This window comes from Anabrus simplex, chromosome 1, assembly GCF_040414725.1.
Source record: "Anabrus simplex isolate iqAnaSimp1 chromosome 1, ASM4041472v1, whole genome shotgun sequence".
NCBI classification, from domain to species: Eukaryota; Metazoa; Arthropoda; class Insecta; order Orthoptera; family Tettigoniidae; genus Anabrus; species Anabrus simplex.
In genome coordinates, this window is record NC_090265.1 from 781,038,246 (window position 1) to 781,054,815 (window position 16,570).

Here is a 16,570-nt window from a genome sequence, read left to right on the forward strand (position 1 = left end):
TATTTCACGGGCCCTCCCCAAAGGATAATTCGTGGATGACGGAGGTGTCTTCCAATCACGTGTTATCTGCGTTGAATGACATGGCAAACATTTTCTTTGTGTCGTGTCAGGTGAGAATTTACTTGATATTAAATATGTATTACAGTTAATCCCTGCCGTAGTAAAGTGCACGTAGGATGAATGGTATACGGATTATTGGCGAGATAAGGGTAAGCTTCACATGTTTTATATAACTGCGTTTTATCTTGCTTCAGTTCATACTTCCCGAGTGCGTTCCTCCAACTGGAAGGTAAGTCTATGTTATCTTCTCTTTGAGTGTCTGTCATTTTATCTTTCACGGTCTGAGTAAACACCATCCATCGGAAGTGAATCTGCCATTACTTCATCCAAACCAAACCTAGCTTTGGAACGCTACAGATCTGTGCTCCCACAGGACCTACTTCTCAGTGTAGCAAATTACACAACCGAAAATAACAACAGACAATTGGTGCCAAAGTTGTTTCCACCTCAGACATATAGTAAATCGTACAGTGGTCCATGTTTTCCATCATAAGACATGGATTGTACTTAGTTTTCATGAAACGAACCATGATTTTGTGTGCAGATGATGGGAAAAGTTTTGTGGTCGTTACCACGTCCTGAAGTACCCGAAGAAGCCTTGTTCTCTGACAAAACTTTGTAGCGAATAAGTTTATATTCTTGCACATTGAGTGCTTTTCTCTTCAATAATGAATTACACAAATTTTACCTCAGGTTTACCAGCTATATTAACCCTAGCAAAACCAAAAGGCGGTTACCGTATAATCACTTCTTCTCCTTCTATCATAATAATAATAATAATAATAATAATAATAATAATAATAATAATAATAATAATAATAATAATAATAATAATAATAATAATAATAATAATAATAATAATAATGTTATATTTACGAGCTCTAGGCTGTCTCACAATTTATGATCCTCACTATTCTTTTGTGGGTACACTTATTGTTCTTTCGATTTATCGGAAATCTTTATCTCGTAAAAGGCTCCTAAGAGGGGAGTAACCAGCCGCTCCCGCTGCTTCCAAACCCAAAATCATATCCGTGATACTACTCCTTTTTCGAGTAGGGAGAAAATGTACGAATGCGATTTTTAATTCAATATTTCAATCGAGGGAGTTCTTAAAAATCAGAAATACTTTGATGGGGGTCACAAAGTTGCCTCTCCCCCCCGTCCCTCTCGTTTGATCATTCATGTGACCAAATAATAAGTCCGGGTTTCTGCCTATCTACTGAGTTATGTGAGTGTTAACCTGAAGTGAGTGTTAAAAAATACGGAAGACATTTTAGTTTACAATTCGACGGCTCTGAGTATTGATATCGTAACTTCAAATTGTCAAATGTACAGAAGCAAAATAAACTTAAATAAACTCTGTAAATCCAGTTAAATTACAATTTCATTGAAACTTCACTGATGAACATTTACAAATGAAGGGATTTAAATAGTCCGCAAGCATTGGCTCTGATCATTTCCAAAATGGACTTAGCGGACTTACGATGATTTTGTCTGGAAATATGTGCAAAGTATTTAGATCATAAGTAGTGCTATATCGTTTTCCTCTTTCTCACATGAAAAAAATACCGGCAGATTCGACGTCCACTTTCTCACAAGAACACGCTCGAGTCCCCTTCATTTTATTTTTTATCACTGATAACTAAAGAAGAAAGAATTGCTTACGGCCTTTCTGAATACCATGATAAAAACACCACAGCGCTGAACTCGACATTGCTCGCTATTCCTAAGCATAAATCATCAACCTACAACAATTCCTTCACTGTTGTGCCCAGCCGTGAATGGAACTCCCTTCCGCAGGAGGTCAGACGGACATCAAATCCCGGAAGCTTCTCCTTCTTCTTCTGGTCTTTATTTTATTATTATTATTATTATTATTATTATTATTATTATTATTATTATTATTATTATTATTATTATTATTGTTTCGAGGTTATCTGTGGAACAGCAGAGGTGAAAGAAGGTGCGGGGGTGAACAGGTCTCAGGCTACGAAATTAAAGTTAATTTAAAATTTAACAAGGTTATATTTTCTTTGCAAAATCAAGAAATAACAAGAATGGCAGGTACAGAGTAGCAAAGCCACTATTCGAAAATGTACAATTACAGAGTTACAGGATTTGGGCTCCGAGAGCCAAACACACAATTCTTGAGCAATTAGCCCAACTTTACGATATACAGAATTCAACAAAGGGGCAGAAGACCCCAATCATGCCCAGGAGCACTTGCTCCCAATTACACAGTAATGCCTCCTCGAGGCACGCAGAACTAAATTTCAAAAAGAGCAAACCGCTCTCAACGTTCAAGCCTATCAAAGGCCACACCAAATTCCACCTTCAAGCTGTCCTCTAAGGACATAAACACAGGGGTAAAATACCCAACCTACTGAGGCCTATTAAGTGAGAAAAGGTTAATTACCTGGCCTCTAAAATACCAATTTGAGAGGAGGCGACCTGCACTCCCAATACATTTGTTTAAAACCTACTTGGCACTAGGCCGTTAATGCAAGGGCTAATCCCATACTAAAGAGGTGACTTTTAGAAGGAAACAATTTACATTACGTTAAGGAAGAACCGGTTGAGAAAATAAGTTCACCTCAATACAATATGAGTGGGAGCTCGAGAGGGTTAAGCACTCTCTATCCCAATATGTAGTTAAAACAGAAAGAATTGACACCGAGTGTCTTTACATTATTAAAGGAAAGTTACATGGAAAAGGCCTCCGACCTGCCCCGAGAGTTAAACTGCTGAGCTAGCAAGAAAAGAAGTTATTAAAAGGCCATTACCTTGTGGATGAACTGCTGCCCGAAGAAAGAGGTGCTTCCCGCCCCCTGCTACGTACTTTACACACTGAAAGATGTTACTGAAGTGACGCGGAGACCCGAAAATCAGCAGTTTATATACTCTCGCGGAAAGTTCGAGGCGTTTCAGGAATGAGAACACCCTCCCACAAAACTTTATTGGCTAGGGTTAAGCAACATATCGCCGGCCCCGTGGTGTAGGGGCAGCGTGCCTGCCTCTTACCCGGAGGCCCCGGGTTCGATTCCCGGCCAGGTCAGGGATTTTTACCTGCACCTGCGGGCTGGTTAGAGGTCCACTCAGCCTACGTGATTAGAATTGAGGAGCTATCTGACGGTGAGATAGCGGCCCCGGTCTAGAAAGCCAAGAAAAACGGCCGAGAGGATTCGTCGTGCTGACCACACGGCACCTCGTAATCTGCAGGCCTTCGGGCTGAGCAGCGGTCGCTTGGTAGGCCAAGGCCCTTCAAGGGCTGTAGTGCCATGGGGTTTGGTTTTTTTTTAAGCAAGATATCCCCTTTGGAGAAGATACACCGGATTGGTCATAAATTAATTAAAGAAATTCGGGATTGGCTAAATTCAAAACAAGGGGAAAGAAAGGGTTATACAGCCAACTTAAACAATAACAGAAAGAAATTTAACAAGGAACAAACTTTTGAAATAAAAATTTCTCCAAAAAACAGTTCTTTCACTTCGCACTAGGGTGCACCATTGTAGTTCTTCAGTAGTGTCCTCTGGAAGAGAATGTTCACACTTCTTACTACAGGCAAAACAAAAATACATCGAAAACGACCCAGTTCAGAAACTTCAAAATTTCCAAGTAGTGACATCTTCTGAGAAACTTGAAAATTAACAGATTAGATAAGGTTCAGACTTCCTCCAGTAGGGGAGTTTCAACTGGCGCAAAGTTTGAATTAGCGGCGTGGAGGTGTACCGCCCGGTACAATTATTATTATTATTATTATTATTATTATTATTATTATTATTATTATTATTATTATTATTATTATTATTATTATTATTATTATTATTATTATTATTTCCTATTTCGTTTCACCCTCTTTGGGGTACGTTGGATCAATCACTTCTTTGTGTGTTGTTCTTTTCTTAGTGCCCAGTATCTCATCATTGTTTCTGATCTTCGTTTCCTCTCATCTTCTGAGATAAGAGCTTTGGCTTCGATACTTAAATTTTCGTCTATTATTATTACTTTAGCTGTTCAATCGAATAGTGAATTTTCCGTAATTTTTAATTCTACCAGGTCTTTTTCAGTTTCTTAAACCAGTTGGGTTTTATTTTGGGGTTACGGAAGAAGCCAAAGATATTGCACCCATAAGCGAATTTGCCTAATTTAATTCATAATTAAAATTGAATATTACACATATGAGATACCACAGTGAGGCTGTGAAACTAGCAGTCACAAAGGAACTTTCTGGCGCCAGCCTGACGGCGAGAGAATCCACGAAACTCTTCTCCAGACACGACCAGATTGTAAACCACCCATCCAATAAATTTTATGACACCGCCGGGGAGTGGGCACTTGCTGTTCGTTCTCATGAGAAAAGCACGCGGTGAAGCCTGACCTATTTAGCTAGGACAATAGAGGACCAACGACAGTAACCGCCAATTCGTGGGAGGAAGCGGATGCACCACGTTTTGAAAGAGCGCGAAAGTCTCAACCAATCAGAATATTCTAAATTTGAATGAGCTGTCATACCGGGAGATCTATAATCAGTATCTCGCGATCTGAAGCCCGATGTGGTAGTGAAAAACAGTGTCCTAACTTCTTTATAATATTTGGCGAATTATCAGTGCCAATCTGTGATTAATCAGTGCCTAATTAATAAAATTCAACTTCGAACGGAGGAGTAATAGAACCCAGAATAAGGAGCCATCATGGCTGAACGAGGCCATCCACCGGAAGAAAATAACGCCAGTGACGCGCATCATCGTGTGGATTATTCTATGATCATTTCCCGCGGCGCAATATCACATGTGAGTCGGACAGAATTTAGGAAGTTTTGAGTATAAATTTTGAAAACCATAACCTACGGATGTACGAGAAAGCGCTCCCAAGGACTAGATCATTACGCCACATCCCTTCCACGGAACTATTTTCCTGGTGGTGGGAGAAATTTTTATAAAACCCAGCGACCAGAGGGTCGAATTCTCAGTTACTCTCAGTTATTCTCAGTCGTTCTCAGTGTTTTGAGTCTTACTCAGTTATTCTCAGTTCTAGAATTCTCAGTGTGAATCAACTCTCAGTGTCTTCGAAGTTCTCAGTTCACAGTTGTTTTGAATGCTCTCAGTTATTGTCTTGAGTACTTTAGTGTTATTTCAGTATTCTTAGTGAATTTACGTTTTGACAGAGTGACAGAGTGTGTCAGCAAAATGCATTTAGTCAGCTTTATTTTGGCTGGTACCAAAGCGATTAGACACTTGTAGGCATTTTAGGAAGCCTTGTATTATTTACTTGGGAGAATATGCATTTCAGAAAATGAACACTTTCACAGACTTTTGCTGTAAATGCAGGGAGTGTAGGCAAGAATTACACTTTCAACTTGAATGAACTCACATTACTAGTCGAGGGAAACAAATTCATGTTCCAGCAGATTTACATAAAAACATTTCTAACCAGTGGGGAGTGTTACATGTGAGATCAGTATATAAATTTCCTCCACAACATAAACGGTATTTAGCTTGATTCTACCATTCTACAAACTGTTTGGCAAGCGAGATGTTTATGGGCGGAAACTAGTAAGACAAACGGGAAGGTGATTGACTTTATTCAATGGAGGCCGCAACAGCAGACCTTGAGGGAACAGTTATGCCCCAGTAGGGTTAACGTACTGTAAGCTGTAATGTAAACAGAGCTGAGGGATCGTCGGAAGGCCAGCAGGTGTTTGCAGGTAAAGAGCGAGGCGACCTTCATCTACACAACAGGCAGGAGGCTGCAGTGGCATCTTCTAAACTTTCACTGGAGTGAGAGAAATGCGAGTGTTTTTATGCTAATATAATCGTGTGGCACGGCATGGCAAGAATGTGTCAAATTTGCGTGTGTAATAAAAATCTGGAATACCACATCACCTTGAAGATGGAATTCTAATTTCCACCATGACCGGGACCGGTGGGTGAACTGACCTGCTTCCACCATACAGGTATGAGCATCATAAAATCATGTAAATAATATGTAGGGCCGTGGCAAAATCGATGATCAGTGTAGTTTAGAGTACTAGGTAAGGTTGTAAATAATTCACAGTAAATATAATATATAACAATAATAATAATAATAACAGTAATAATAATAATAATAATAATGTTTATGTTGCATTTTCAGATAGGCTTATTTTGTGCACTTTGTTTAAGTAGATGTTTGTTTGCGTGTATTCATGGTTGATTTCTGTAGTATGTCATTTTGACAGTTAGGCAGCTATTGTTTTGATCTACGGTTGTAATGTCAGTTTATTATTATTTCATCATGATTTTAGATCGTTGGTTTTTGAGTTATATTTTCTTTTGTTGGAGTTTTGATGTTATGGACACTACCGCGATGTTTTCAAGGTTTATTTTCACTATTTTTGCGCATTTCAGTTTGTTTTATGTTGCGGAATCATCTTTCAGATGACCGGTTTTGTTGGTATTTATCCCGCGGATTTTTGCGACGATTTCGGTTAGACGCGAGTATATTTTATTCCTGTAGTTGCGGTTGCGCACGTTTCAACATTTGTGTTTTGAGAGGCAATCTCGTCACTTCCTTTTATAGTAACAATGAGCGCCATTGATGAGTCAGCTCTGTGAGTTTTGTGATGTGTTAACAGTGAATGATCGAGAGATCGAGCTAGATGATTAATATCCCTGATGATCTACGTTGATGATGGAAATATGATATTTGAACCATGTCTTGAATTTACATGAGAAGTCGTAATGTGCACGACAGATATTTTTGCCCGCCGGGTACGAGCGAGGCTGTATTGTGGGAATAATGAATTATAATGACGTCGCGAATTAATGAGGAAATAGAAGTGTGAAATGAAGAATTTAACCACGTGCGTTAAATCTGTTACGACATGGGTATGATACTACAGGCAGGAGCCTGTATTTGTTAAATAGTTCCAGGGAGAATAGATGCTCGACAAATAATGCTAGCCAGTGTACAATGTGGACAGAGCGACGAGTCAATGTGTTTTGAATATTTATGTAGAGTCACGGATAACGTGAAAGAACAGTAAATTTTTCCATCAAGGTTAGATATATTATGTCCAGACATTTGTCGTCTGAAATTTGAGATTGCCGTCAAATTCGCAATATTTTGCTACTCGCAGCGGGGTATGTTTTCTGGTAACTCCGAGTTTGTTTGCGCATTTTTCTATCCTTGTTAATTTCCAGTAGGCCGCGATGGTGGGATCCAGTTTGTTATTGTTTTCTTTCTGAGTGCACCTTTGACCGTTATTTGTAGGACGCAAGCGCATGTGAATTATTTATATTTGATTTGTTGTAAATAGATAAGTGTAGCTAGGCTAGTTTTGTTTTGATTCCTGTATGTTTTGATCGGAGCAGTGGTTTCTCCGTTAAATTAATGTAATGATGTAAATAAGAGGTTAGATGTTAGGTTTAGTGGGTCATCGATTATGTCACAGTCGAAATAGTAGTGGTATGCTCATACCAGGCATCCAAGTAATTACCAAACTTTCTTTTAAAATCCACTACATTTTTTATTTGGAATGAAGCGATCTTTAAATAAACCAATTGTATAAAACTGCCGCAATAAGTGGTAAAGAAGATGGTACCTGCCTCCATCTAGTGGTGATACCACAAATATGAATTTATAATGAAAAGCAGTTAGCGGCAAAGTCAATAGAAATTTTAATGTACAAAGATCGCTGTCATTCGATAATGTTAACATCAGGCACTTGGCCTAAATTTTGTTTTATTTTAAGAGTCCAGTCTATCACAGGCAAGCAAGTGAAGTCTGACATGTAGATGAGTGGTTGGATACACTCAGAGTGATGTTACGATAATCGATTTGTTTAATCATGAGAGGTTGTATAAGACAACGGTTATGTAGGAAATGAAAGTGATGTTCATGGTTGTTTTGTTCTTTTTCTAAGAATTATTTCCTTAAGTGATACACTTGCTTAGTGCAGTCCAAGATTATTTAAAATTGGGTATTTTTCCCAAATGAGCAACATGTGTTAAACATTTAATAACTCTGATAAGTCAGTGGATTGATCGACGTAACAGAATTTAATTTACTTTATTGTGAGTCAACTATTTTAATTTCATTAATTTATATTTGAGAGATTGTTTCTCTATTATTTATTTCTATATTTCAAGTAGGTGGTTTTTCTGACCAGAGTTTTTATACAGAGTCATTTTTATTCAACTTGTAGACAATGTCAAGATAGTCTGGCATATTTTAATTTAGGTGCTTGACCTTCAGTCAGTTTATTTAGGCAGTTTTATGTTTGTTTTGTAAGGCAGACCTTCAATTTTTAATATTTTATTTCGTCACTTTTATTTTCATTTGTTTACATTTTTCACTAGTTCAATCTACGTCCATTTTAGCATTTTGCATTTTATTTGAATAAATTAGTCTTTTATTTAAATTTTAATTCAGTCTTGGGTACCGTCATTTTAGTTAGTTTACCCCTTCTTTTCATCTCCCTCACTCCTCTATCAGCGGGTGGCCTCTCCGGGGATATCGAACGGGCACGACTGAGAAGAAGAGTCTACATGCAGCGGTGAGTATGATTTATATGTCATTTATTACAGGAGCAGCCGGCGCAAAGAAGAAAGAAGAGATCACCGCAGTTGGTGCCTTAAAGGGCACAGGGGCCGGAGTGAGGAGTGAAAAGCGTGGCGCCCACCTTTAGGGGCTAGATTTGCTTATCCCCGGGACTTTGCACTTTACATTTTATTTATTTTGTACCCAGACTAACAGCCATGAACATAGATTTACTGAGTGTTGATAAATATGAATGCTGTGATAGTACTGTTTGACAAGTAGTGGTATTAATTATAAATGATATGTTTTGTATAATTTTATCCAAATTTTAGGATAAAATTGTTTTGTGTTGGTGATTACTGTGTCTTGCATGTGTTGGAGGTAGTGTTGGGGAACCTGATGGTCTCAGTCGTATTCTCTCAGCATATAAAATGTCGATTAGCCAGGAGCAGTGGGACAGGTTGATTAAAACCATTAACGATTTAAGTGTAACAACCAGTGAGTTGAAATCAAGTCAGGCCGAACTATCGAATAAAATAGAAAGCAGCCAGGCAGAATTAGCTATTGAACTTGTAAACAAGGTAGAAAGTAGCCAAGCCGAATTAGCTGATGAATTGAAATCCAGTCAGGCCGAACTTGTAAACAAGGTAGAAAGTAGCCAAGCCGAATTAGCTAATGAGTTAAAAAACACACAAGGCGAATTAAAATCCAGCCAGGTAGAGTTAGCCAATGAGTTAAAGGCCACACAAGGCGAATTGAAATCCAGCCAGGTAGAACTTGTAAATAAGATTGAGAGTAGCCAAGCCGAACTTGCGAATAAAGTAGAGGCAGTACACGGGCAGGTCTTGGAAGAATTTAAACAGTATGAGATAAAGCTCGAGGAGAAATTCATGAAAAGCCAGGTCGAATTGAAAAAAGAGTTACGGGAAAACCAGGATAAACTCATGCAGGCGTGTAATGCAAACAGGCAGGAGACGATGGAAGAAATAAGGAAGTTAGCCGATGCACAAGCACAGATACAAGAGCAGTTAGACAGCCACAGCGCGACTGTTGAGGAAAGTATGAGGGAAACCAGGGAAATGGTGCAAGATCAAGGCACGGATTTAGCTCGAGGTATCATACTCTTGGAAGAGCGTATAGATAAAATTGAGGATGAGACTAGAAAAGAGATGAATAAAGCATGCGTACAGATTGGAGAGACCCAGGAGAAAACGAGCCACGAAATCATGACCTTAAAGTCGGAGACCCAGGATATTACAAAGAGGTTAACCGAACTGACAGAAAAGATAGCAGAAACTGAGGGTGCGATTACACTCAGCGAGCAGTCAGTAAGACAGGAAGTTAGCGAGGTCATAGAGGGAAAAATCCAGGCAATTAAGACCCAGGGCGAAAACTTGTCGACCTTGGTCAAGATGTTAGTCGACAAACAAGCCGAGTCCCAGATAGCCAGAGAAATTAGGATACAGCCGCAGCACGAGCCGACACAGAGCGAGCCAATAACCCAAATATTTAACATGGAGAGGACAATGCCCGAAAGTACGCAAAGAACTGAAGCTTCCACGCAAATCATAAACATCGTGCGTACGAGTGACGACCAACCGAAGAAATTCAGTGGAACGTCACAAATAACACCAAAAGTCTATCTTAGGGAATTGAAACAATATTTCCAAGACATTAAAGCCCCTGAAGAAAAGAAACTACGCATAGTAGAAAAATATCTCGAAGGACAGGCAAAGACCTGGTACTACGGTTTCGTAGATACTTTTAAGACGTTCGCAGATTTCGAGAAGGCTTTCCTCGAAAGGTACTGGTCCTTATCCACACAACAAGCACTCAGAATGGACTTGTACACTCGCAAGTACATGTCGACGCAGCCCACACGATACTTAGACTTCTTCCTAACACAGCTCGTCAAACTTAGGCAATTAGATTCTCCAGTGTCAGACGCAGAGATCGTTCAGACGATAATCAAACAATTTCCGTCGGACGTGCAGAGAATGCTCATTACAGCGAGGGTCGAAGATCCAGCCCAAGTTGAGGCTATATTAAGGGAGCTAGACGCTACATCCACTAATAACGTACCGCAGAGAGTGACCAGGCAAACGCAGGAACATAGGGCTTACCTAGCTAATGCCGCCAGCGAAAATGCACGAGGCAGTGTGCAGGTAAACGGCCCGAATTCAGGTACTGTACCGCGGCGAGATACGAACACGAGACGCCAGGAGGAAGAAATCCAACGTCCGTGGTTTAGAAAACATAACTACCCAGACAGGCGACCGCGCTACCAAGACAGGCAGCCATACCAACGGAGGTACCTCTCACGTGACAGAAGGCGATGGGAAAATGCAGGAAGAGATAGGCCTTACTATCGCGATCCTGAAAGGAGATGGAATGAGAGAAGGAATTACCAGCGAGATAGGAACTCGGACCTTAGGTATCAAGAGGGGCGCCGATACATCAATGACCTGAGAAACAAACAGCAGCGCGATCCATGGAAGCAGGCGATCGAATCCCAAGACATGAACCCGGATATCACGGGGGCCGAAAGCCTTGAGTTCCAGCAAACAAGAAGGAGAGGAAGCGAGGACCGCAGACCGCTCAATCCGAATGCACCGACGTACGAGGGGACCGGTGCTAGGAAAAAAAAACTTCAATTTCGAATTAGTAGCTCCATTAGACACTGACTCAGCCACAAATTTTACCATTGAGAATGAAGAGTGGGAAGTAGCGAAGGTAGATTCATGGATAGCGCAGCCTGAGGACTTATTAAGTGATGAATTCAAGCAGGAGAGCCCACAAATTTTACCTCTACCTGTGATTAAAGTCAAAATTAATGAAACAAGCATTTTAGGACTTTTAGATACTGGTGCGAGTATCAGCATTATTTCGAGGAATCTGTTTAATGATTTGAAAGAGAGAATGAGCCTACCTGAGATCCCGGTCTCAACAGTAAAAATAAAAGGGATCGTGCCAGACAGGGTGACTACCTGTAAGTCCCAGACATACCTGGAGATGACAATAGGGAGCTCAACCTACAGTCATACATTTATCATAATGGCCAGAGTTAATTACAACGTAATTCTTGGAGCTGATTTTCTAAGGGATACACATGCCGTCATTGACCTTGCAGGGGGCGTGGTGAGATTCCGAAGGAATGGAGGTCACGACAAGGTGGCAATAAATCCGGAAACTGACGAGGACGAAGCAGATGACAGTACTGACGGAGACTTCCACGATATCTTAGGAGCCGAGCATGGGGATGAACAGTTAAATATTTTGGACCATGAGGGGATTTTTACCGACATTTTTATGGTTGATACTGCAGAAGATATTGAAAATTTAATCAATGACAAGGTTGCAGAGTTTAAAGGAACGAAAGAACAGAAAGATCAATTAAGAGCCTTCTTAATTGAACATCAGGCCGTATTCGATTCCAAAGTAGGCCTCATCCCTAATTTTACATATGCTTTCAATGTTTTGGACTGGGAGCCATACAAACGTAAGCCGTATCCAGTGCCGGAGAAATACCACGAGGAGGTCAAACAAATTATCAAACAAATGGAAGAAAACGGGATCATCTCGAAGCGACCTACTCCGTACGTGAACAGCCTTGTCATAGTAAAGAAAGCCGACAATTCCCTGATGCTGTGCCTCGATGCTCGTCAATTAAACTCCAAATTAATCCCGGAGAATGATCAAGCCATGCCTATTAAGGACGCAATTCGTCGATTTAGAGACATGGAAGTTTTCACAGGTGTAGACCTGACCAGTTCTTTTCACCATATCCTTCTGCATGATAAGTCGAAGTTACTAACAGGGTTTATGTTTGATCAACAGACCTATGTCTTTGAAAGACTTCCGTTCGGGACACGCAACTCTTCCAGCGCTCTCATACGGGCACTTGACAGGAACCTAACAGACGAAGTCAAAGCAGTTACTACTTTGTACATCGATGACATGATAATTGGAACTAAAACCTTTGAAGAAAACCTCCAAAATTTAAGTAAACTGTTTAAAAACCTTATAGAAACTGGATTCAAGGTGAATATCAAGAAATCACACTTCTGTCAGACGGAAATCCTATTCCTAGGACACGTGATAGACGGCAAGGGAATCCGACCAAATCCGGTAAAGTTAGAAGCGATAAGTAACTTCCCTAGGCCTACCAAGGTGAAACATATCCGACAATTCCTTGGTATGTGTCAATTCTTTCGAGAACACTGTAAAAATTTCACCGAAGTCGTAGCACCACTACAAGACCTGCTATGTAAGAATAACAGATGGAAATGGACACAGGAAGCAGAGACAGCGTTCTCAAGTACTAAAGAACTGTTAGCCAGGAGCATACGATTAGCGTATCCTGATTTTAACAGACCATTTATCCTTCAGACAGACGCATCTAAAGTGGGCATAGGTGCAGTCTTATTCCAGGAACAGGACAATGAGTGTATAACCAAGGACTATTTAGGCTTTTACAGTAGAAAATTGAGGTCGCACGAACGGAACTACACAACTACAGAGCTGGAAATGCTAGCCATAGTCCAAGCCCTACAGCACTGGCGGAAAGTTATTTATGGATTTCCAATCGTCATTAGAACTGACCACAAAGCTTTAACGTTCATGTTAAAATCAGCTGTTTCATCTGACAGAATTACTAGATGGTCACTGTTCGTGCAGCAATTTAATTTCACCATTGAACACTGTACCGGCAAGGCAAACATTCTAGCAGACGCCTTGAGCAGGAACCCAAATAAACGTGAAGAGCAGGTAAATTATGTGGACTTAACCCAGGAAGACCGAAATGTACTACTCCGACTGAGCCAGTTACCAACTTTTCAACAGGCTGATCCTATCTTACAGCCGATTATCCAGTATTTCCAAGGAGCAATTCAACAAGGAGACCCTCGTTATGACGAAATTCACAAGGCCGCACAAGAATACAGATTGTTAAATAATCAATTGTTAAAATATGCAGATAAGGATCATACTAAATTGAAGATTGTCGTCCCGAAAGAATTACAAGAAGAGCTAATATGGCATGTACACCGTGTTATTGGGCATGGAGGTATTGATAAGACCGTCGCCACAATTCAGGAAACTTTCACCTGGAAAGACCTAAGGAAAACTGTCAGGGATGCAATAGTTACATGCGACACTTGCCAGCGTGTCAAGGCGAACTCCTACCTTTTAAAACAGAAACCAATTCCCATTCTACCGTCAAAGCCCCGTGAGTTATTCGCGATGGACATTTATGGAAAAATCCCGAAATCGAGGAGAGGCAATCAGTTCATATTAGTCACCATGGATGTATTTTCCAAATTTACAAACCTTTCTCCAATGCAAAAGGCCAATACTAGGTCAGTTTTAAGATGCATTAACAGGGAAATAATTCCGGCCATGGGAAAACCGGAGAAATTATTGACAGATCACGGAACGCAGTTCACCTCCGCTGAGTTCAAAACTGGTTTAAGGCAATTAGGAATACAGCATGTTCTGAGTTCAACACGTCACCCAGAGTCGAACCCGGCAGAAAGAGTAATGAAAGTCATCGCAAAATTCAGCAGAATTTATATCCCAGAACAACATTGGCGATGGGTCGATATTCTCCCATTGATCACTGACTGCATAAATAATACTGTCCATGAAGCAACAGCGAAAATCCCAGCCACAGTGCATAATGGCTTACAACCGGCCAGGACGTGGAGTCCAGTCGTCAATTGTCCGCCTGAACCCCAATTATCTCCGGAACTATGTATACAACAGGTACGGGAGCACTTAAGAGAGCAAGCTGACCGCAGGCTGAGGAGAGTTCGTAGAAAAAAATTCCACAAGCCATTACGGGAAGGTGAAATGGTATTGATCCGTAGACCAGCCATCTCCGATCCTGAAAGGAAGTATTACGCAAAATTCGCACCATTGTACATCGGTCCTTACCGCATTGTCCAGAATATGCAAAACAATGCGTATAAAATTAGAAGTTTAGATGGGGAAAACGAAATGATTATGAATGCAGCAAATCTTCGAACATATAAAATAGCACCAGGCGCAGCTCAAGTAAATCTCGTGGTAAAGCCAAGGAGCTCAAACGCAGGAGAAGACGCGTGTACCGGAGCAGAAGAAGAAGATGATGATGATGACCCGTGTACCGAAGCAGAAGAAGAAGATGATGATGATGACCCGTGTACCGAAGCAGAAGAAGAAGATGATGATGATGACCCGTGTACCGAAGCAGAAGAAGAAGATGACCAGGAAACCCTATCAACGCACCCAGGAGACGACAGTCATTTCGAGATTGAGACAGGTCAACAGACAGAAGAGAATTGTCCGGAATGCAAACAGAACTCAGCCGAGATACTAGCAGTCATGAAACAGATTGCAGATGACCTCGAGAAAGAGAACAAACTTTTAGAGAGAGAAATCAGAGAACAAATCAGACATGAGCAGAGGTATACTTCATAGTCAGAAGTATACATTCGCTTATGGCTGCAAGTATGTCTAGAATATCATTGGTTGAATTGAGAAATCTTCCACTATCGCGTAAGATTTCTAACGGCGTAAGGGGGCATTGCACCCATAAGCGAATTTGCCTAATTTAATTCATAATTAAAATTGAATATTACACATATGAGATACCACAGTGAGGCTGTGAAACTAGCAGTCACAAAGGAACTTTCTGGCGCCAGCCTGACGGCGAGAGAATCCACGAAACTCTTCTCCAGACACGACCAGATTGTAAACCACCCATCCAATAAATTTTATGACACCGCCGGGGAGTGGGCACTTGCTGTTCGTTCTCATGAGAAAAGCACGCGGTGAAGCCTGACCTATTTAGCTAGGACAATAGAGGACCAACGACAGTAACCGCCAATTCGTGGGAGGAAGCGGATGCACCACGTTTTGAAAGAGCGCGAAAGTCTCAACCAATCAGAATATTCTAAATTTGAATGAGCTGTCATACCGGGAGATCTATAATCAGTATCTCGCGATCTGAAGCCCGATGTGGTAGTGAAAAACAGTGTCCTAACTTCTTTATAATATTTGGCGAATTATCAGTGCCAATCTGTGATTAATCAGTGCCTAATTAATAAAATTCAACTTCGAACGGAGGAGTAATAGAACCCAGAATAAGGAGCCATCATGGCTGAACGAGGCCATCCACCGGAAGAAAATAACGCCAGTGACGCGCATCATCGTGTGGATTATTCTATGATCATTTCCCGCGGCGCAATATCACATGTGAGTCGGACAGAATTTAGGAAGTTTTGAGTATAAATTTTGAAAACCATAACCTACGGATGTACGAGAAAGCGCTCCCAAGGACTAGATCATTACGCCACATCCCTTCCACGGAACTATTTTCCTGGTGGTGGGAGAAATTTTTATAAAACCCAGCGACCAGAGGGTCGAATTCTCAGTTACTCTCAGTTATTCTCAGTCGTTCTCAGTGTTTTGAGTCTTACTCAGTTATTCTCAGTTCTAGAATTCTCAGTGTGAATCAACTCTCAGTGTCTTCGAAGTTCTCAGTTCACAGTTGTTTTGAATGCTCTCAGTTATTGTCTTGAGTACTTTAGTGTTATTTCAGTATTCTTAGTGAATTTACGTTTTGACAGAGTGACAGAGTGTGTCAGCAAAATGCATTTAGTCAGCTTTATTTTGGCTGGTACCAAAGCGATTAGACACTTGTAGGCATTTTAGGAAGCCTTGTATTATTTACTTGGGAGAATATGCATTTCAGAAAATGAACACTTTCACAGACTTTTGCTGTAAATGCAGGGAGTGTAGGCAAGAATTACACTTTCAACTTGAATGAACTCACATTACTAGTCGAGGGAAACAAATTCATGTTCCAGCAGATTTACATAAAAACATTTCTAACCAGTGGGGAGTGTTACATGTGAGATCAGTATATAAATTTCCTCCACAACATAAACGGTATTTAGCTTGATTCTACCATTCTACAAACTGTTTGGCAAGCGAGATGTTTATGGGC

At 40.6% G+C, this 16,570-nt stretch overlaps 1 protein-coding gene across 1 annotated transcript in view; it reads left to right on the forward strand.

The window, feature by feature from the left end:
- Positions 1-249: 249 nt before the first annotated feature.
- LOC136857514 (aminopeptidase N) overlaps positions 250-16,570 on the forward strand; it is a 178,315-nt gene continuing 161,994 nt past the window's right edge. The window contains exon 1 of the mRNA XM_067136225.2: positions 250-289. The gene's annotated coding sequence lies outside the window, so the exon portion shown is untranslated. The remainder of the gene's footprint in view (positions 290-16,570) is intronic.